At 37.0% G+C, this 19,805-nt stretch overlaps 29 non-coding genes across 29 annotated transcripts; all 29 read right to left on the bottom strand.

Annotated features, from left to right (window-relative positions):
• Positions 1-567: 567 nt before the first annotated feature.
• On the bottom strand, positions 568-686 carry LOC144846029 (5S ribosomal RNA). Its single transcript, XR_013612664.1, has one exon. It is a non-coding gene; the product is annotated as a 5S ribosomal RNA (ribosomal RNA).
• A 1,003-nt stretch (positions 687-1,689) lies between these two features.
• Positions 1,690-1,808, bottom strand: LOC144846784 (5S ribosomal RNA). Its single transcript, XR_013613367.1, has one exon. It is a non-coding gene; the product is annotated as a 5S ribosomal RNA (ribosomal RNA).
• Positions 1,809-2,391: 583 nt separating this feature from the next.
• LOC144846028 (5S ribosomal RNA) lies at positions 2,392-2,510 on the bottom strand. The gene has a single exon (XR_013612663.1). It is a non-coding gene; the product is annotated as a 5S ribosomal RNA (ribosomal RNA).
• A 118-nt stretch (positions 2,511-2,628) lies between these two features.
• LOC144846027 (5S ribosomal RNA) lies at positions 2,629-2,747 on the bottom strand. The gene has a single exon (XR_013612662.1). It is a non-coding gene; the product is annotated as a 5S ribosomal RNA (ribosomal RNA).
• Positions 2,748-2,987: 240 nt separating this feature from the next.
• Positions 2,988-3,106, bottom strand: LOC144847049 (5S ribosomal RNA). Its single transcript, XR_013613623.1, has one exon. It is a non-coding gene; the product is annotated as a 5S ribosomal RNA (ribosomal RNA).
• A 118-nt stretch (positions 3,107-3,224) lies between these two features.
• Positions 3,225-3,343, bottom strand: LOC144846781 (5S ribosomal RNA). Its single transcript, XR_013613366.1, has one exon. It is a non-coding gene; the product is annotated as a 5S ribosomal RNA (ribosomal RNA).
• A 583-nt stretch (positions 3,344-3,926) lies between these two features.
• Positions 3,927-4,045, bottom strand: LOC144846026 (5S ribosomal RNA). Its single transcript, XR_013612661.1, has one exon. It is a non-coding gene; the product is annotated as a 5S ribosomal RNA (ribosomal RNA).
• Positions 4,046-4,163: 118 nt separating this feature from the next.
• LOC144846025 (5S ribosomal RNA) lies at positions 4,164-4,282 on the bottom strand. The gene has a single exon (XR_013612660.1). It is a non-coding gene; the product is annotated as a 5S ribosomal RNA (ribosomal RNA).
• A 240-nt stretch (positions 4,283-4,522) lies between these two features.
• LOC144847048 (5S ribosomal RNA) lies at positions 4,523-4,641 on the bottom strand. The gene has a single exon (XR_013613622.1). It is a non-coding gene; the product is annotated as a 5S ribosomal RNA (ribosomal RNA).
• A 118-nt stretch (positions 4,642-4,759) lies between these two features.
• On the bottom strand, positions 4,760-4,878 carry LOC144846780 (5S ribosomal RNA). Its single transcript, XR_013613365.1, has one exon. It is a non-coding gene; the product is annotated as a 5S ribosomal RNA (ribosomal RNA).
• Positions 4,879-5,461: 583 nt separating this feature from the next.
• LOC144846024 (5S ribosomal RNA) lies at positions 5,462-5,580 on the bottom strand. The gene has a single exon (XR_013612659.1). It is a non-coding gene; the product is annotated as a 5S ribosomal RNA (ribosomal RNA).
• A 1,003-nt stretch (positions 5,581-6,583) lies between these two features.
• LOC144846779 (5S ribosomal RNA) lies at positions 6,584-6,702 on the bottom strand. Its single transcript, XR_013613364.1, has one exon. It is a non-coding gene; the product is annotated as a 5S ribosomal RNA (ribosomal RNA).
• Positions 6,703-7,285: 583 nt separating this feature from the next.
• On the bottom strand, positions 7,286-7,404 carry LOC144846023 (5S ribosomal RNA). Its single transcript, XR_013612658.1, has one exon. It is a non-coding gene; the product is annotated as a 5S ribosomal RNA (ribosomal RNA).
• Positions 7,405-7,522: 118 nt separating this feature from the next.
• Positions 7,523-7,641, bottom strand: LOC144846022 (5S ribosomal RNA). The gene has a single exon (XR_013612657.1). It is a non-coding gene; the product is annotated as a 5S ribosomal RNA (ribosomal RNA).
• A 1,003-nt stretch (positions 7,642-8,644) lies between these two features.
• LOC144846778 (5S ribosomal RNA) lies at positions 8,645-8,763 on the bottom strand. Its single transcript, XR_013613363.1, has one exon. It is a non-coding gene; the product is annotated as a 5S ribosomal RNA (ribosomal RNA).
• A 701-nt stretch (positions 8,764-9,464) lies between these two features.
• LOC144846777 (5S ribosomal RNA) lies at positions 9,465-9,583 on the bottom strand. The gene has a single exon (XR_013613362.1). It is a non-coding gene; the product is annotated as a 5S ribosomal RNA (ribosomal RNA).
• Positions 9,584-10,166: 583 nt separating this feature from the next.
• LOC144846021 (5S ribosomal RNA) lies at positions 10,167-10,285 on the bottom strand. The gene has a single exon (XR_013612656.1). It is a non-coding gene; the product is annotated as a 5S ribosomal RNA (ribosomal RNA).
• Positions 10,286-10,403: 118 nt separating this feature from the next.
• On the bottom strand, positions 10,404-10,522 carry LOC144846019 (5S ribosomal RNA). The gene has a single exon (XR_013612654.1). It is a non-coding gene; the product is annotated as a 5S ribosomal RNA (ribosomal RNA).
• Positions 10,523-11,827: 1,305 nt separating this feature from the next.
• Positions 11,828-11,946, bottom strand: LOC144846776 (5S ribosomal RNA). Its single transcript, XR_013613361.1, has one exon. It is a non-coding gene; the product is annotated as a 5S ribosomal RNA (ribosomal RNA).
• A 583-nt stretch (positions 11,947-12,529) lies between these two features.
• On the bottom strand, positions 12,530-12,648 carry LOC144846018 (5S ribosomal RNA). Its single transcript, XR_013612653.1, has one exon. It is a non-coding gene; the product is annotated as a 5S ribosomal RNA (ribosomal RNA).
• A 118-nt stretch (positions 12,649-12,766) lies between these two features.
• Positions 12,767-12,885, bottom strand: LOC144846017 (5S ribosomal RNA). Its single transcript, XR_013612652.1, has one exon. It is a non-coding gene; the product is annotated as a 5S ribosomal RNA (ribosomal RNA).
• A 1,657-nt stretch (positions 12,886-14,542) lies between these two features.
• Positions 14,543-14,661, bottom strand: LOC144846774 (5S ribosomal RNA). Its single transcript, XR_013613359.1, has one exon. It is a non-coding gene; the product is annotated as a 5S ribosomal RNA (ribosomal RNA).
• A 701-nt stretch (positions 14,662-15,362) lies between these two features.
• Positions 15,363-15,481, bottom strand: LOC144846773 (5S ribosomal RNA). The gene has a single exon (XR_013613358.1). It is a non-coding gene; the product is annotated as a 5S ribosomal RNA (ribosomal RNA).
• Positions 15,482-16,064: 583 nt separating this feature from the next.
• LOC144846016 (5S ribosomal RNA) lies at positions 16,065-16,183 on the bottom strand. The gene has a single exon (XR_013612651.1). It is a non-coding gene; the product is annotated as a 5S ribosomal RNA (ribosomal RNA).
• Positions 16,184-16,301: 118 nt separating this feature from the next.
• On the bottom strand, positions 16,302-16,420 carry LOC144846015 (5S ribosomal RNA). The gene has a single exon (XR_013612650.1). It is a non-coding gene; the product is annotated as a 5S ribosomal RNA (ribosomal RNA).
• Positions 16,421-17,423: 1,003 nt separating this feature from the next.
• Positions 17,424-17,542, bottom strand: LOC144846772 (5S ribosomal RNA). Its single transcript, XR_013613357.1, has one exon. It is a non-coding gene; the product is annotated as a 5S ribosomal RNA (ribosomal RNA).
• A 583-nt stretch (positions 17,543-18,125) lies between these two features.
• Positions 18,126-18,244, bottom strand: LOC144846014 (5S ribosomal RNA). Its single transcript, XR_013612649.1, has one exon. It is a non-coding gene; the product is annotated as a 5S ribosomal RNA (ribosomal RNA).
• Positions 18,245-18,362: 118 nt separating this feature from the next.
• LOC144846013 (5S ribosomal RNA) lies at positions 18,363-18,481 on the bottom strand. Its single transcript, XR_013612648.1, has one exon. It is a non-coding gene; the product is annotated as a 5S ribosomal RNA (ribosomal RNA).
• Positions 18,482-19,484: 1,003 nt separating this feature from the next.
• Positions 19,485-19,603, bottom strand: LOC144846771 (5S ribosomal RNA). The gene has a single exon (XR_013613356.1). It is a non-coding gene; the product is annotated as a 5S ribosomal RNA (ribosomal RNA).
• Between the last annotated feature and the right edge of the window lie 202 nt (positions 19,604-19,805).

The following is a 19,805-nucleotide window of genomic DNA, read 5'->3' as shown; positions in this document are numbered from 1 at the left end:
ACGCGCACACAAGTGGACGCCCGCGTAGTACAGTGACGTTTGTACGGTCACCACAGCAGCAACATCCAACAACAAACATGTCTTTGAACAACAACTTGTTTAACTTCAATGATCGGACGAGAACCGTTGTTTTCAAGGCAGTTTAGTTGAAAAACTTTCGATTAACTTCGGTTACAGTTTGAATTTATTTACTTATACTATCATCAACAGTATAAACACATTTTGTCAAAATGTAAACATTTAAAAAAGACTATATTTTAGGATTATTAAAAAGATAAACACAGGTGTACGACACCAGATATTCCCAGGCAACCTGGTATGGTTGTAGACATTCGTTAACTTGCGGTTCAAGATTATAGAGATCTTATAGTCACTGTCTTAATCTCTACAAACACATATATCCTATAACCTAATACTTTTGGAATTTATTATAGAACATTTTCTAGGATTCAAATTAGCAGCTGCTGAAACCATGACTTTGGTATTTGCACACACTTCTGTTCAAGAAACACATAATGGAAAGGTAAAATAAACTTTGTTTAGTATAATTTAAAAAAGTTAAACATAGGTCTACGACACCAGGTATTCCCAGGCGGTCTCCCATCCAAGTACTAACCAGGCCCGACGTTGTTTAACTGCGGTGATCGGACGAGAACCGGTGTTTTCAACGTGGTATGGTTGTAGACATTCGTTAACTTGCGGTTCAAGATTATAGAGATCTTATAGTCACTGTCTTAATCTCTACAAACACATATATCCTATAACCTAATACTTTTGGAATTTATTATAGAACATTTTCTAGGATTCAAATTAGCAGCTGCTGAAACCATGACTTTGGTATTTGCACACACTTCTGTTCAAGAAACACATAATTGAAAGGTAAAATAAACTTTGTTTAGTATAATTTTAAGTACTAACCAGGCCCGACGTTGTTTAACTGCGGTGATCGGACGAGAACCGGTGTTGTCAACGTGGTATGGTCGTAGACATTCGGTTACTGAGTTGGGCGTTTTTTAATTAATAAAAAGACAATATAAAAGAAACAATAACACTGTACAAAGAAGCATAACACAATAGCGGCATGTACAAAAGCTTCAGGCCGCTTTGTTGCTAAGAAGCAAACGCGCACACAAGTGGACGCCCGCGTAGTACAGTGACGTTTGTACGGTCACCACAGCAGCAACATACAACAACAAACATGTCTTTGAACAACAACTTGTTTAACTTCAATGATCGGACGAGAACCGTTGTTTTCAAGGCAGTTTAGTTGAAAAACTTTCGATTAACTTCGGTTACAGTTTGAATTTATTTACTTATACTATCATCAACAGTATAAACACATTTTGTCAAAATGTAAACATTTAAAAAAGACTATATTTTAGGATTATTAAAAAGATAAACACAGGTGTACGACACCAGATATTCCCAGGCAACCTGGTATGGTTGTAGACATTCGTTAACTTGCGGTTCAAGATTATAGAGATCTTATAGTCACTGTCTTAATCTCTACAAACACATATATCCTATAACCTAATACTTTTGGAATTTATTATAGAACATTTTCTAGGATTCAAATTAGCAGCTGCTGAAACCATGACTTTGGTATTTGCACACACTTCTGTTCAAGAAACACATAATGGAAAGGTAAAATAAACTTTGTTTAGTATAATTTTAAAAAAGTTAAACATAGGTCTACGACACCAGGTATTCCCAGGCGGTCTCCCATCCAAGTACTAACCAGGCCCGACGTTGTTTAACTGCGGTGATCGGACGAGAACCGGTGTTGTCAACGTGGTATGGTCGTAGACATTCGGTTACTGAGTTGGGCGTTTTTTAATTAATAAAAAGACAATATAAAAGAAACAATAACACTGTACAAAGAAGCATAACACAATAGCGGCATGTACAAAAGCTTCAGGCCGCTTTGTTGCTAAGAAGCAAACGCGCACACAAGTGGACGCCCGCGTAGTACAGTGACGTTTGTACGGTCACCACAGCAGCAACATACAACAACAAACATGTCTTTGAACAACAACTTGTTTAACTTCAATGATCGGACGAGAACCGTTGTTTTCAAGGCAGTTTAGTTGAAAAACTTTCGATTAACTTCGGTTACAGTTTGAATTTATTTACTTATACTATCATCAACAGTATAAACACATTTTGTCAAAATCTAAACATTTAAAAAAGACTATATTTTAGGATTATTAAAAAGATAAACACAGGTGTACGACACCAGATATTCCCAGGCAACCTGGTACGGTTGTAGACATTCGGTTACTTGCGGTTCAAGATTATACCTTAGATAGATCTTATAGTTACTGTCATAAAAACATAATTGAAAGGTAAAATAAACTTTGTTTAGTATAATTTTAAAAAAAGTTAAACATAGGTCTACGACACCAGGTATTCCCAGGCGGTCTCCCATCCAAGTACTAACCAGGCCCGACGTTGTTTAACTGCGGTGATCGGACGAGAACCGGTGTTTTCAACGTGGTATGGTTGTAGACATTCGGTTACTTGCGGTTCAAGATTATACCTTAGATAGATCTTATTGTTACTGTCATAAAAACATAATTGAAAGGTAAAACAAATTTTGTTTAGTATAATTTAAAAAAGTTAAACATAGGTCTACGACACCAGGTATTCCCAGGCGGTCTCCCATCCAAGTACTAACCAGGCCCGACGTTGTTTAACTGCGGTGATCGGACGAGAACCGGTGTTTTCAACGTGGTATGGTTGTAGACATTCGCTAACTTGCGGTTCAAGATTATAGAGATCTTATAGTCACTGTCTTAATCTCTACAAACACATTATATCCTATAACCTAATACTTTTGGAATTTATTATAGAACATTTTCTAGGATTCAAATTAGCAGCTGCTGAAACCATGACTTTGGTATTTGCACACACTTCTGTTCAAGAAACACATAATTGAAAGGTAAAATAAACTTTGTTTAGTATAATTTAAAAAAAAGTTAAACATAGGTCTACGACACCAGGTATTCCCAGGCGGTCTCCCATCCTAGTACTAACCAGGCCCGACGTTGTTTAACTGCGGTGATCGGACGAGAACCGGTGTTTTCAACGTGGTATGGTTGTAGACATTCGGTTACTTGCGGTTCAAGATTATACCTTAGATAGATCTTATTGTTACTGTCATAAAAACATAATTGAAAGGTAAAACAAATTTTGTTTAGTATAATTTAAAAAAGTTAAACATAGGTCTACGACACCAGGTATTCCCAGGCGGTCTCCCATCCAAGTACTAACCAGGCCCGACGTTGTTTAACTGCGGTGATCGGACGAGAACCGGTGTTGTCAACGTGGTATGGTCGTAGACATTCGGTTACTGAGTTGGGCGTTTTTTAATTAATAAAAAGACAATATAAAAGAAACAATAACACTGTACAAAGAAGCATAACACAATAGCGGCATGTACAAAAGCTTCAGGCCGCTTTGTTGCTAAGAAGCAAACGCGCACACAAGTGGACGCCCGCGTAGTACAGTGACGTTTGTACGGTCACCACAGCAGCAACATACAACAACAAACATGTCTTTGAACAACAACTTGTTTAACTTCAATGATCGGACGAGAACCGTTGTTTTCAAGGCAGTTTAGTTGAAAAACTTTCGATTAACTTCGGTTACAGTTTGAATTTATTTACTTATACTATCATCAACAGTATAAACACATTTTGTCAAAATCTAAACATTTAAAAAAGACTATATTTTAGGATTATTAAAAAGATAAACACAGGTGTACGACACCAGATATTCCCAGGCAACCTGGTACGGTTGTAGACATTCGGTTACTTGCGGTTCAAGATTATACCTTAGATAGATCTTATAGTTACTGTCATAAAAACATAATTGAAAGGTAAAATAAACTTTGTTTAGTATAATTTTAAAAAAAGTTAAACATAGGTCTACGACACCAGGTATTCCCAGGCGGTCTCCCATCCAAGTACTAACCAGGCCCGACGTTGTTTAACTGCGGTGATCGGACGAGAACCGGTGTTTTCAACGTGGTATGGTTGTAGACATTCGGTTACTTGCGGTTCAAGATTATACCTTAGATAGATCTTATTGTTACTGTCATAAAAACATAATTGAAAGGTAAAACAAATTTTGTTTAGTATAATTTAAAAAAGTTAAACATAGGTCTACGACACCAGGTATTCCCAGGCGGTCTCCCATCCAAGTACTAACCAGGCCCGACGTTGTTTAACTGCGGTGATCGGACGAGAACCGGTGTTTTCAACGTGGTATGGTTGTAGACATTCGCTAACTTGCGGTTCAAGATTATAGAGATCTTATAGTCACTGTCTTAATCTCTACAAACACATTATATCCTATAACCTAATACTTTTGGAATTTATTATAGAACATTTTCTAGGATTCAAATTAGCAGCTGCTGAAACCATGACTTTGGTATTTGCACACACTTCTGTTCAAGAAACACATAATTGAAAGGTAAAATAAACTTTGTTTAGTATAATTTAAAAAAAAGTTAAACATAGGTCTACGACACCAGGTATTCCCAGGCGGTCTCCCATCCTAGTACTAACCAGGCCCGACGTTGTTTAACTGCGGTGATCGGACGAGAACCGGTGTTTTCAACGTGGTATGGTTGTAGACATTCGGTTACTTGCGGTTCAAGATTATACCTTAGATAGATCTTATTGTTACTGTCATAAAAACATAATTGAAAGGTAAAACAAATTTTGTTTAGTATAATTTAAAAAAGTTAAACATAGGTCTACGACACCAGGTATTCCCAGGCGGTCTCCCATCCAAGTACTAACCAGGCCCGACGTTGTTTAACTGCGGTGATCGGACGAGAACCGGTGTTGTCAACGTGGTATGGTCGTAGACATTCGGTTACTGAGTTGGGCGTTTTTTAATTAATAAAAAGACAATATAAAAGAAACAATAACACTGTACAAAGAAGCATAACACAATAGCGGCATGTACAAAAGCTTCAGGCCGCTTTGTTGCTAAGAAGCAAACGCGCACACAAGTGGACGCCCGCGTAGTACAGTGACGTTTGTACGGTCACCACAGCAGCAACATACAACAACAAACATGTCTTTGAACAACAACTTGTTTAACTTCAATGATCGGACGAGAACCGTTGTTTTCAAGGCAGTTTAGTTGAAAAACTTTCGATTAACTTCGGTTACAGTTTGAATTTATTTACTTATACTATCATCAACAGTATAAACACATTTTGTCAAAATGTAAACATTTAAAAAAGACTATATTTTAGGATTATTAAAAAGATAAACACAGGTGTACGACACCAGATATTCCCAGGCAACCTGGTACGGTTGTAGACATTCGGTTACTTGCGGTTCAAGATTATACCTTAGATAGATCTTATAGTTACTGTCATAAAAACATAATTGAAAGGTAAAATAAACTTTGTTTAGTATAATTTTAAAAAAAGTTAAACATAGGTCTACGACACCAGGTATTCCCAGGCGGTCTCCCATCCAAGTACTAACCAGGCCCGACGTTGTTTAACTGCGGTGATCGGACGAGAACCGGTGTTTTCAACGTGGTATGGTTGTAGACATTCGTTAACTTGCGGTTCAAGATTATAGAGATCTTATAGTCACTGTCTTAATCTCTACAAACACATATATCCTATAACCTAATACTTTTGGAATTTATTATAGAACATTTTCTAGGATTCAAATTAGCAGCTGCTGAAACCATGACTTTGGTATTTGCACACACTTCTGTTCAAGAAACACATAATTGAAAGGTAAAATAAACTTTGTTTAGTATAATTTTAAGTACTAACCAGGCCCGACGTTGTTTAACTGCGGTGATCGGACGAGAACCGGTGTTGTCAACGTGGTATGGTCGTAGACATTCGGTTACTGAGTTGGGCGTTTTTTAATTAATAAAAAGACAATATAAAAGAAACAATAACACTGTACAAAGAAGCATAACACAATAGCGGCATGTACAAAAGCTTCAGGCCGCTTTGTTGCTAAGAAGCAAACGCGCACACAAGTGGACGCCCGCGTAGTACAGTGACGTTTGTACGGTCACCACAGCAGCAACATACAACAACAAACATGTCTTTGAACAACAACTTGTTTAACTTCAATGATCGGACGAGAACCGTTGTTTTCAAGGCAGTTTAGTTGAAAAACTTTCGATTAACTTCGGTTACAGTTTGAATTTATTTACTTATACTATCATCAACAGTATAAACACATTTTGTCAAAATGTAAACATTTAAAAAAGACTATATTTTAGGATTATTAAAAAGATAAACACAGGTGTACGACACCAGATATTCCCAGGCAACCTGGTATGGTTGTAGACATTCGTTAACTTGCGGTTCAAGATTATAGAGATCTTATAGTCACTGTCTTAATCTCTACAAACACATATATCCTATAACCTAATACTTTTGGAATTTATTATAGAACATTTTCTAGGATTCAAATTAGCAGCTGCTGAAACCATGACTTTGGTATTTGCACACACTTCTGTTCAAGAAACACATAATGGAAAGGTAAAATAAACTTTGTTTAGTATAATTTAAAAAAAGTTAAACATAGGTCTACGACACCAGGTATTCCCAGGCGGTCTCCCATCCAAGTACTAACCAGGCCCGACGTTGTTTAACTGCGGTGATCGGACGAGAACCGGTGTTGTCAACGTGGTATGGTCGTAGACATTCGGTTACTGAGTTGGGCGTTTTTTAATTAATAAAAAGACAATATAAAAGAAACAATAACACTGTACAAAGAAGCATAACACAATAGCGGCATGTACAAAAGCTTCAGGCCGCTTTGTTGCTAAGAAGCAAACGCGCACACAAGTGGACGCCCGCGTAGTACAGTGACGTTTGTACGGTCAGCACAGCAGCAACATACAACAACAAACATGTCTTTGAACAACAACTTGTTTAACTTCAATGATCGGACGAGAACCGTTGTTTTCAAGGCAGTTTAGTTGAAAAACTTTCGATTAACTTCGGTTACAGTTTGAATTTATTTACTTATACTATCATCAACAGTATAAACACATTTTGTCAAAATGTAAACATTTAAAAAAGACTATATTTTAGGATTATTAAAAAGATAAACACAGGTGTACGACACCAGATATTCCCAGGCAACCTGGTACGGTTGTAGACATTCGGTTACTTGCGGTTCAAGATTATACCTTAGATAGATCTTATAGTTACTGTCATAAAAACATAATTGAAAGGTAAAATAAACTTTGTTTAGTATAATTTTAAAAAAAGTTAAACATAGGTCTACGACACCAGGTATTCCCAGGCGGTCTCCCATCCAAGTACTAACCAGGCCCGACGTTGTTTAACTGCGGTGATCGGACGAGAACCGGTGTTTTCAACGTGGTATGGTTGTAGACATTCGGTTACTTGCGGTTCAAGATTATACCTTAGATAGATCTTATTGTTACTGTCATAAAAACATAATTGAAAGGTAAAACAAATTTTGTTTAGTATAATTTAAAAAAGTTAAACATAGGTCTACGACACCAGGTATTCCCAGGCGGTCTCCCATCCAAGTACTAACCAGGCCCGACGTTGTTTAACTGCGGTGATCGGACGAGAACCGGTGTTTTCAACGTGGTATGGTTGTAGACATTCGTTAACTTGCGGTTCAAGATTATAGAGATCTTATAGTCACTGTCTTAATCTCTACAAACACATATATCCTATAACCTAATACTTTTGGAATTTATTATAGAACATTTTCTAGGATTCAAATTAGCAGCTGCTGAAACCATGACTTTGGTATTTGCACACACTTCTGTTCAAGAAACACATAATTGAAAGGTAAAATAAACTTTGTTTAGTATAATTTTAAGTACTAACCAGGCCCGACGTTGTTTAACTGCGGTGATCGGACGAGAACCGGTGTTGTCAACGTGGTATGGTCGTAGACATTCGGTTACTGAGTTGGGCGTTTTTTAATTAATAAAAAGACAATATAAAAGAAACAATAACACTGTACAAAGAAGCATAACACAATAGCGGCATGTACAAAAGCTTCAGGCCGCTTTGTTGCTAAGAAGCAAACGCGCACACAAGTGGACGCCCGCGTAGTACAGTGACGTTTGTACGGTCACCACAGCAGCAACATACAACAACAAACATGTCTTTGAACAACAACTTGTTTAACTTCAATGATCGGACGAGAACCGTTGTTTTCAAGGCAGTTTAGTTGAAAAACTTTCGATTAACTTCGGTTACAGTTTGAATTTATTTACTTATACTATCATCAACAGTATAAACACATTTTGTCAAAATGTAAACATTTAAAAAAGACTATATTTTAGGATTATTAAAAAGATAAACACAGGTGTACGACACCAGATATTCCCAGGCAACCTGGTATGGTTGTAGACATTCGTTAACTTGCGGTTCAAGATTATAGAGATCTTATAGTCACTGTCTTAATCTCTACAAACACATATATCCTATAACCTAATACTTTTGGAATTTATTATAGAACATTTTCTAGGATTCAAATTAGCAGCTGCTGAAACCATGACTTTGGTATTTGCACACACTTCTGTTCAAGAAACACATAATGGAAAGGTAAAATAAACTTTGTTTAGTATAATTTAAAAAAAGTTAAACATAGGTCTACGACACCAGGTATTCCCAGGCGGTCTCCCATCCAAGTACTAACCAGGCCCGACGTTGTTTAACTGCGGTGATCGGACGAGAACCGGTGTTGTCAACGTGGTATGGTCGTAGACATTCGGTTACTGAGTTGGGCGTTTTTTAATTAATAAAAAGACAATATAAAAGAAACAATAACACTGTACAAAGAAGCATAACACAATAGCGGCATGTACAAAAGCTTCAGGCCGCTTTGTTGCTAAGAAGCAAACGCGCACACAAGTGGACGCCCGCGTAGTACAGTGACGTTTGTACGGTCACCACAGCAGCAACATACAACAACAAACATGTCTTTGAACAACAACTTGTTTAACTTCAATGATCGGACGAGAACCGTTGTTTTCAAGGCAGTTTAGTTGAAAAACTTTCGATTAACTTCGGTTACAGTTTGAATTTATTTACTTATACTATCATCAACAGTATAAACACATTTTGTCAAAATGTAAACATTTAAAAAAGACTATATTTTAGGATTATTAAAAAGATAAACACAGGTGTACGACACCAGATATTCCCAGGCAACCTGGTATGGTTGTAGACATTCGTTAACTTGCGGTTCAAGATTATAGAGATCTTATAGTCACTGTCTTAATCTCTACAAACACATATATCCTATAACCTAATACTTTTGGAATTTATTATAGAACATTTTCTAGGATTCAAATTAGCAGCTGCTGAAACCATGACTTTGGTATTTGCACACACTTCTGTTCAAGAAACACATAATGGAAAGGTAAAATAAACTTTGTTTAGTATAATTTAAAAAAAGTTAAACATAGGTCTACGACACCAGGTATTCCCAGGCGGTCTCCCATCCAAGTACTAACCAGGCCCGACGTTGTTTAACTGCGGTGATCGGACGAGAACCGGTGTTGTCAACGTGGTATGGTCGTAGACATTCGGTTACTGAGTTGGGCGTTTTTTAATTAATAAAAAGACAATATAAAAGAAACAATAACACTGTACAAAGAAGCATAACACAATAGCGGCATGTACAAAAGCTTCAGGCCGCTTTGTTGCTAAGAAGCAAACGCGCACACAAGTGGACGCCCGCGTAGTACAGTGACGTTTGTACGGTCACCACAGCAGCAACATACAACAACAAACATGTCTTTGAACAACAACTTGTTTAACTTCAATGATCGGACGAGAACCGTTGTTTTCAAGGCAGTTTAGTTGAAAAACTTTCGATTAACTTCGGTTACAGTTTGAATTTATTTACTTATACTATCATCAACAGTATAAACACATTTTGTCAAAATGTAAACATTTAAAAAAGACTATATTTTAGGATTATTAAAAAGATAAACACAGGTGTACGACACCAGATATTCCCAGGCAACCTGGTACGGTTGTAGACATTCGGTTACTTGCGGTTCAAGATTATACCTTAGATAGATCTTATAGTTACTGTCATAAAAACATAATTGAAAGGTAAAATAAACTTTGTTTAGTATAATTTAAAAAAAAGTTAAACATAGGTCTACGACACCAGGTATTCCCAGGCGGTCTCCCATCCAAGTACTAACCAGGCCCGACGTTGTTTAACTGCGGTGATCGGACGAGAACCGGTGTTTTCAACGTGGTATGGTTGTAGACATTCGGTTACTTGCGGTTCAAGATTATACCTTAGATAGATCTTATTGTTACTGTCATAAAAACATAATTGAAAGGTAAAACAAATTTTGTTTAGTATAATTTAAAAAAGTTAAACATAGGTCTACGACACCAGGTATTCCCAGGCGGTCTCCCATCCAAGTACTAACCAGGCCCGACGTTGTTTAACTGCGGTGATCGGACGAGAACCGGTGTTTTCAACGTGGTATGGTTGTAGACATTCGTTAACTTGCGGTTCAAGATTATAGAGATCTTATAGTCACTGTCTTAATCTCTACAAACACATATATCCTATAACCTAATACTTTTGGAATTTATTATAGAACATTTTCTAGGATTCAAATTAGCAGCTGCTGAAACCATGACTTTGGTATTTGCACACACTTCTGTTCAAGAAACACATAATTGAAAGGTAAAATAAACTTTGTTTAGTATAATTTTAAGTACTAACCAGGCCCGACGTTGTTTAACTGCGGTGATCGGACGAGAACCGGTGTTTTCAACGTGGTATGGTTGTAGACATTCGTTAACTTGCGGTTCAAGATTATAGAGATCTTATAGTCACTGTCTTAATCTCTACAAACACATATATCCTATAACCTAATACTTTTGGAATTTATTATAGAACATTTTCTAGGATTCAAATTAGCAGCTGCTGAAACCATGACTTTGGTATTTGCACACACTTCTGTTCAAGAAACACATAATTGAAAGGTAAAATAAACTTTGTTTAGTATAATTTTAAGTACTAACCAGGCCCGACGTTGTTTAACTGCGGTGATCGGACGAGAACCGGTGTTGTCAACGTGGTATGGTCGTAGACATTCGGTTACTGAGTTGGGCGTTTTTTAATTAATAAAAAGACAATATAAAAGAAACAATAACACTGTACAAAGAAGCATAACACAATAGCGGCATGTACAAAAGCTTCAGGCCGCTTTGTTGCTAAGAAGCAAACGCGCACACAAGTGGACGCCCGCGTAGTACAGTGACGTTTGTACGGTCACCACAGCAGCAACATACAACAACAAACATGTCTTTGAACAACAACTTGTTTAACTTCAATGATCGGACGAGAACCGTTGTTTTCAAGGCAGTTTAGTTGAAAAACTTTCGATTAACTTCGGTTACAGTTTGAATTTATTTACTTATACTATCATCAACAGTATAAACACATTTTGTCAAAATGTAAACATTTAAAAAAGACTATATTTTAGGATTATTAAAAAGATAAACACAGGTGTACGACACCAGATATTCCCAGGCAACCTGGTATGGTTGTAGACATTCGTTAACTTGCGGTTCAAGATTATAGAGATCTTATAGTCACTGTCTTAATCTCTACAAACACATATATCCTATAACCTAATACTTTTGGAATTTATTATAGAACATTTTCTAGGATTCAAATTAGCAGCTGCTGAAACCATGACTTTGGTATTTGCACACACTTCTGTTCAAGAAACACATAATGGAAAGGTAAAATAAACTTTGTTTAGTATAATTTAAAAAAAGTTAAACATAGGTCTACGACACCAGGTATTCCCAGGCGGTCTCCCATCCAAGTACTAACCAGGCCCGACGTTGTTTAACTGCGGTGATCGGACGAGAACCGGTGTTGTCAACGTGGTATGGTCGTAGACATTCGGTTACTGAGTTGGGCGTTTTTTAATTAATAAAAAGACAATATAAAAGAAACAATAACACTGTACAAAGAAGCATAACACAATAGCGGCATGTACAAAAGCTTCAGGCCGCTTTGTTGCTAAGAAGCAAACGCGCACACAAGTGGACGCCCGCGTAGTACAGTGACGTTTGTACGGTCAGCACAGCAGCAACATACAACAACAAACATGTCTTTGAACAACAACTTGTTTAACTTCAATGATCGGACGAGAACCGTTGTTTTCAAGGCAGTTTAGTTGAAAAACTTTCGATTAACTTCGGTTACAGTTTGAATTTATTTACTTATACTATCATCAACAGTATAAACACATTTTGTCAAAATGTAAACATTTAAAAAAGACTATATTTTAGGATTATTAAAAAGATAAACACAGGTGTACGACACCAGATATTCCCAGGCAACCTGGTACGGTTGTAGACATTCGGTTACTTGCGGTTCAAGATTATACCTTAGATAGATCTTATAGTTACTGTCATAAAAACATAATTGAAAGGTAAAATAAACTTTGTTTAGTATAATTTTGAAAAAAGTTAAACATAGGTCTACGACACCAGGTATTCCCAGGCGGTCTCCCATCCAAGTACTAACCAGGCCCGACGTTGTTTAACTGCGGTGATCGGACGAGAACCGGTGTTTTCAACGTGGTATGGTTGTAGACATTCGGTTACTTGCGGTTCAAGATTATACCTTAGATAGATCTTATTGTTACTGTCATAAAAACATAATTGAAAGGTAAAACAAATTTTGTTTAGTATAATTTAAAAAAGTTAAACATAGGTCTACGACACCAGGTATTCCCAGGCGGTCTCCCATCCAAGTACTAACCAGGCCCGACGTTGTTTAACTGCGGTGATCGGACGAGAACCGGTGTTTTCAACGTGGTATGGTTGTAGACATTCGTTAACTTGCGGTTCAAGATTATAGAGATCTTATAGTCACTGTCTTAATCTCTACAAACACATATATCCTATAACCTAATACTTTTGGAATTTATTATAGAACATTTTCTAGGATTCAAATTAGCAGCTGCTGAAACCATGACTTTGGTATTTGCACACACTTCTGTTCAAGAAACACATAATTGAAAGGTAAAATAAACTTTGTTTAGTATAATTTTAAGTACTAACCAGGCCCGACGTTGTTTAACTGCGGTGATCGGACGAGAACCGGTGTTGTCAACGTGGTATGGTCGTAGACATTCGGTTACTGAGTTGGGAGTTTTTTAATTAATAAAAAGACAATATAAAAGAAACAATAACACTGTACAAAGAAGCATAACACAATAGCGGCATGTACAAAAGCTTCAGGCCGCTTTGTTGCTAAGAAGCAAACGCGCACACAAGTGGACGCCCGCGTAGTACAGTGACGTTTGTACGGTCACCACAGCAGCAACATACAACAACAAACATGTCTTTGAACAACAACTTGTTTAACTTCAATGATCGGACGAGAACCGTTGTTTTCAAGGCAGTTTAGTTGAAAAAATGACGTTGTTTAACTGCGGTGATCGGACGAGAACCGGTGTTTTCAACGTGGTATGGTTGTAGACATTCGTTAACTTGCGGTTCAAGATTATAGAGATCTTATAGTCACTGTCTTAATCTCTACAAACACATATATCCTATAACCTAATACTTTTGGAATTTATTATAGAACATTTTCTAGGATTCAAATTAGCAGCTGCTGAAACCATGACTTTGGTATTTGCACACACTTCTGTTCAAGAAACACATAATTGAAAGGTAAAATAAACTTTGTTTAGTATAATTTTAAGTACTAACCAGGCCCGACGTTGTTTAACTGCGGTGATCGGACGAGAACCGGTGTTGTCAACGTGGTATGGTCGTAGACATTCGGTTACTGAGTTGGGCGTTTTTTAATTAATAAAAAGACAATATAAAAGAAACAATAACACTGTACAAAGAAGCATAACACAATAGCGGCATGTACAAAAGCTTCAGGCCGCTTTGTTGCTAAGAAGCAAACGCGCACACAAGTGGACGCCCGCGTAGTACAGTGACGTTTGTACGGTCAGCACAGCAGCAACATACAACAACAAACATGTCTTTGAACAACAACTTGTTTAACTTCAATGATCGGACGAGAACCGTTGTTTTCAAGGCAGTTTAGTTGAAAAACTTTCGATTAACTTCGGTTACAGTTTGAATTTATTTACTTATACTATCATCAACAGTATAAACACATTTTGTCAAAATGTAAACATTTAAAAAAGACTATATTTTAGGATTATTAAAAAGATAAACACAGGTGTACGACACCAGATATTCCCAGGCAACCTGGTATGGTTGTAGACATTCGTTAACTTGCGGTTCAAGATTATAGAGATCTTATAGTCACTGTCTTAATCTCTACAAACACATATATCCTATAACCTAATACTTTTGGAATTTATTATAGAACATTTTCTAGGATTCAAATTAGCAGCTGCTGAAACCATGACTTTGGTATTTGCACACACTTCTGTTCAAGAAACACATAATGGAAAGGTAAAATAAACTTTGTTTAGTATAATTTAAAAAAAGTTAAACATAGGTCTACGACACCAGGTATTCCCAGGCGGTCTCCCATCCAAGTACTAACCAGGCCCGACGTTGTTTAACTGCGGTGATCGGACGAGAACCGGTGTTGTCAACGTGGTATGGTCGTAGACATTCGGTTACTGAGTTGGGCGTTTTTTAATTAATAAAAAGACAATATAAAAGAAACAATAACACTGTACAAAGAAGCATAACACAATAGCGGCATGTACAAAAGCTTCAGGCCGCTTTGTTGCTAAGAAGCAAACGCGCACACAAGTGGACGCCCGCGTAGTACAGTGACGTTTGTACGGTCACCACAGCAGCAACATACAACAACAAACATGTCTTTGAACAACAACTTGTTTAACTTCAATGATCGGACGAGAACCGTTGTTTTCAAGGCAGTTTAGTTGAAAAACTTTCGATTAACTTCGGTTACAGTTTGAATTTATTTACTTATACTATCATCAACAGTATAAACACATTTTGTCAAAATGTAAACATTTAAAAAAGACTATATTTTAGGATTATTAAAAAGATAAACACAGGTGTACGACACCAGATATTCCCAGGCAACCTGGTATGGTTGTAGACATTCGTTAACTTGCGGTTCAAGATTATAGAGATCTTATAGTCACTGTCTTAATCTCTACAAACACATATATCCTATAACCTAATACTTTTGGAATTTATTATAGAACATTTTCTAGGATTCAAATTAGCAGCTGCTGAAACCATGACTTTGGTATTTGCACACACTTCTGTTCAAGAAACACATAATGGAAAGGTAAAATAAACTTTGTTTAGTATAATTTAAAAAAAGTTAAACATAGGTCTACGACACCAGGTATTCCCAGGCGGTCTCCCATCCAAGTACTAACCAGGCCCGACGTTGTTTAACTGCGGTGATCGGACGAGAACCGGTGTTGTCAACGTGGTATGGTCGTAGACATTCGGTTACTGAGTTGGGCGTTTTTTAATTAATAAAAAGACAATATAAAAGAAACAATAACACTGTACAAAGAAGCATAACACAATAGCGGCATGTACAAAAGCTTCAGGCCGCTTTGTTGCTAAGAAGCAAACGCGCACACAAGTGGACGCCCGCGTAGTACAGTGACGTTTGTACGGTCACCACAGCAGCAACATACAACAACAAACATGTCTTTGAACAACAACTTGTTTAACTTCAATGATCGGACGAGAACCGTTGTTTTCAAGGCAGTTTAGTTGAAAAACTTTCGATTAACTTCGGTTACAGTTTGAATTTATTTACTTATACTATCATCAACAGTATAAACACATTTTGTCAAAATGTAAACATTTAAAAAAGACTATATTTTAGGATTATTAAAAAGATAAACACAGGTGTACGACACCAGATATTCCCAGGCAACCTGGTACGGTTGTAGACATTCGGTTACTTGCGGTTCAAGATTATACCTTAGATAGATCTTATAGTTACTGTCATAAAAACATAATTGAAAGGTAAAATAAACTTTGTTTAGTATAATTTAAAAAAAAGTTAAACATAGGTCTACGACACCAGGTATTCCCAGGCGGTCTCCCATCCAAGTACTAACCAGGCCCGACGTTGTTTAACTGCGGTGATCGGACGAGAACCGGTGTTTTCAACGTGGTATGGTTGTAGACATTCGGTTACTTGCGGTTCAAGATTATACCTTAGATAGATCTTATTGTTACTGTCATAAAAACATAATTGAAAGGTAAAACAAATTTTGTTTAGTATAATTTAAAAAAGTTAAACATAGGTCTACGACACCAGGTATTCCCAGGCGGTCTCCCATCCAAGTACTAACCAGGCCCGACGTTGTTTAACTGCGGTGATCGGACGAGAACCGGTGTTTTCAACGTGGTATGGTTGTAGACATTCGTTAACTTGCGGTTCAAGATTATAGAGATCTTATAGTCACTGTCTTAATCTCTACAAACACATATATCCTATAACCTAATACTTTTGGAATTTATTATAGAACATTTTCTAGGATTCAAATTAGCAGCTGCTGAAACCATGACTTTGGTATTTGCACACACTTCTGTTCAAGAAACACATAATTGAAAGGTAAAATAAACTTTGTTTAGTATAATTTTAAGTACTAACCAGGCCCGACGTTGTTTAACTGCGGTGATCGGACGAGAACCGGTGTTGTCAACGTGGTATGGTCGTAGACATTCGGTTACTGAGTTGGGCGTTTTTTAATTAATAAAAAGACAATATAAAAGAAACAATAACACTGTACAAAGAAGCATAACACAATAGCGGCATGTACAAAAGCTTCAGGCCGCTTTGTTGCTAAGAAGCAAACGCGCACACAAGTGGACGCCCGCGTAGTACAGTGACGTTTGTACGGTCACCACAGCAGCAACATACAACAACAAACATGTCTTTGAACAACAACTTGTTTAACTTCAATGATCGGACGAGAACCGTTGTTTTCAAGGCAGTTTAGTTGAAAAACTTTCGATTAACTTCGGTTACAGTTTGAATTTATTTACTTATACTATCATCAACAGTATAAACACATTTTGTCAAAATGTAAACATTTAAAAAAGACTATATTTTAGGATTATTAAAAAGATAAACACAGGTGTACGACACCAGATATTCCCAGGCAACCTGGTATGGTTGTAGACATTCGTTAACTTGCGGTTCAAGATTATAGAGATCTTATAGTCACTGTCTTAATCTCTACAAACACATATATCCTATAACCTAATACTTTTGGAATTTATTATAGAACATTTTCTAGGATTCAAATTAGCAGCTGCTGAAACCATGACTTTGGTATTTGCACACACTTCTGTTCAAGAAACACATAATGGAAAGGTAAAATAAACTTTGTTTAGTATAATTTAAAAAAAGTTAAACATAGGTCTACGACACCAGGTATTCCCAGGCGGTCTCCCATCCAAGTACTAACCAGGCCCGACGTTGTTTAACTGCGGTGATCGGACGAGAACCGGTGTTGTCAACGTGGTATGGTCGTAGACATTCGGTTACTGAGTTGGGCGTTTTTTAATTAATAAAAAGACAATATAAAAGAAACAATAACACTGTACAAAGAAGCATAACACAATAGCGGCATGTACAAAAGCTTCAGGCCGCTTTGTTGCTAAGAAGCAAACGCGCACACAAGTGGACGCCCGCGTAGTACAGTGACGTTTGTACGGTCAGCACAGCAGCAACATACAACAACAAACATGTCTTTGAACAACAACTTGTTTAACTTCAATGATCGGACGAGAACCGTTGTTTTCAAGGCAGTTTAGTTGAAAAACTTTCGATTAACTTCGGTTACAGTTTGAATTTATTTACTTATACTATCATCAACAGTATAAACACATTTTGTCAAAATGTAAACATTTAAAAAAGACTATATTTTAGGATTATTAAAAAGATAAACACAGGTGTACGACACCAGATATTCCCAGGCAACCTGGTACGGTTGTAGACATTCGGTTACTTGCGGTTCAAGATTATACCTTAGATAGATCTTATAGTTACTGTCATAAAAACATAATTGAAAGGTAAAATAAACTTTGTTTAGTATAATTTTGAAAAAAGTTAAACATAGGTCTACGACACCAGGTATTCCCAGGCGGTCTCCCATCCAAGTACTAACCAGGCCCGACGTTGTTTAACTGCGGTGATCGGACGAGAACCGGTGTTTTCAACGTGGTATGGTTGTAGACATTCGGTTACTTGCGGTTCAAGATTATACCTTAGATAGATCTTATTGTTACTGTCATAAAAACATAATTGAAAGGTAAAACAAATTTTGTTTAGTATAATTTAAAAAAGTTAAACATAGGTCTACGACACCAGGTATTCCCAGGCGGTCTCCCATCCAAGTACTAACCAGGCCCGACGTTGTTTAACTGCGGTGATCGGACGAGAACCGGTGTTTTCAACGTGGTATGGTTGTAGACATTCGTTAACTTGCGGTTCAAGATTATAGAGATCTTATAGTCACTGTCTTAATCTCTACAAACACATATATCCTATAACCTAATACTTTTGGAATTTATTATAGAACATTTTCTAGGATTCAAATTAGCAGCTGCTGAAACCATGACTTTGGTATTTGCACACACTTCTGTTCAAGAAACACATAATTGAAAGGTAAAATAAACTTTGTTTAGTATAATTTTAAGTACTAACCAGGCCCGACGTTGTTTAACTGCGGTGATCGGACGAGAACCGGTGTTGTCAACGTGGTATGGTCGTAGACATTCGGTTACTGAGTTGGGAGTTTTTTAATTAATAAAAAGACAATATAAAAGAAACAATAACACTGTACAAAGAAGCATAACACAATAGCGGCATGTACAAAAGCTTCAGGCCGCTTTGTTGCTAAGAAGCAAACGCGCACACAAGTGGACGCCCGCGTAGTACAGTGACGTTTGTACGGTCACCACAGCAGCAACATACAACAACAAACATGTCTTTGAACAACAACTTGTTTAACTTCAATGATCGGACGAGAACCGTTGTTTTCAAGGCAGTTTAGTTGAAAAACTTTCGATTAACTTCGGTTACAGTTTGAATTTATTTACTTATACTATCATCAACAGTATAAACACATTTTGTCAAAATGTAAACATTTAAAAAAGACTATATTTTAGGATTATTAAAAAGATAAACACAGGTGTACGACACCAGATATTCCCAGGCAACCTGGTATGGTTGTAGACATTCGTTAACTTGCGGTTCAAGATTATAGAGATCTTATAGTCACTGTCTTAATCTCTACAAACACATATATCCTATAACCTAATACTTTTGGAATTTATTATAGAACATTTTCTAGGATTCAAATTAGCAGCTGCTGAAACCATGACTTTGGTATTTGCACACACTTCTGTTCAAGAAACACATAATGGAAAGGTAAAATAAACTTTGTTTAGTATAATTTAAAAAAAGTTAAACATAGGTCTACGACACCAGGTATTCCCAGGCGGTCTCCCATCCAAGTACTAACCAGGCCCGACGTTGTTTAACTGCGGTGATCGGACGAGAACCGGTGTTGTCAACGTGGTATGGTCGTAGACATTCGGTTACTGAGTTGGGCGTTTTTTAATTAATAAAAAGACAATATAAAAGAAACAATAACACTGTACAAAGAAGCATAACACAATAGCGGCATGTACAAAAGCTTCAGGCCGCTTTGTTGCTAAGAAGCAAACGCGCACACAAGTGGACGCCCGCGTAGTACAGTGACGTTTGTACGGTCACCACAGCAGCAACATACAA

The sequence above is a fragment of the Antedon bifida genome, chromosome 6, assembly GCF_963402885.1.
Source record: "Antedon bifida chromosome 6, ecAntBifi1.1, whole genome shotgun sequence".
Lineage (NCBI taxonomy): Eukaryota > Metazoa > Echinodermata > Crinoidea > Comatulida > Antedonidae > Antedon > Antedon bifida.
This window is presented reverse-complemented; position numbering and strand designations above follow the sequence as displayed.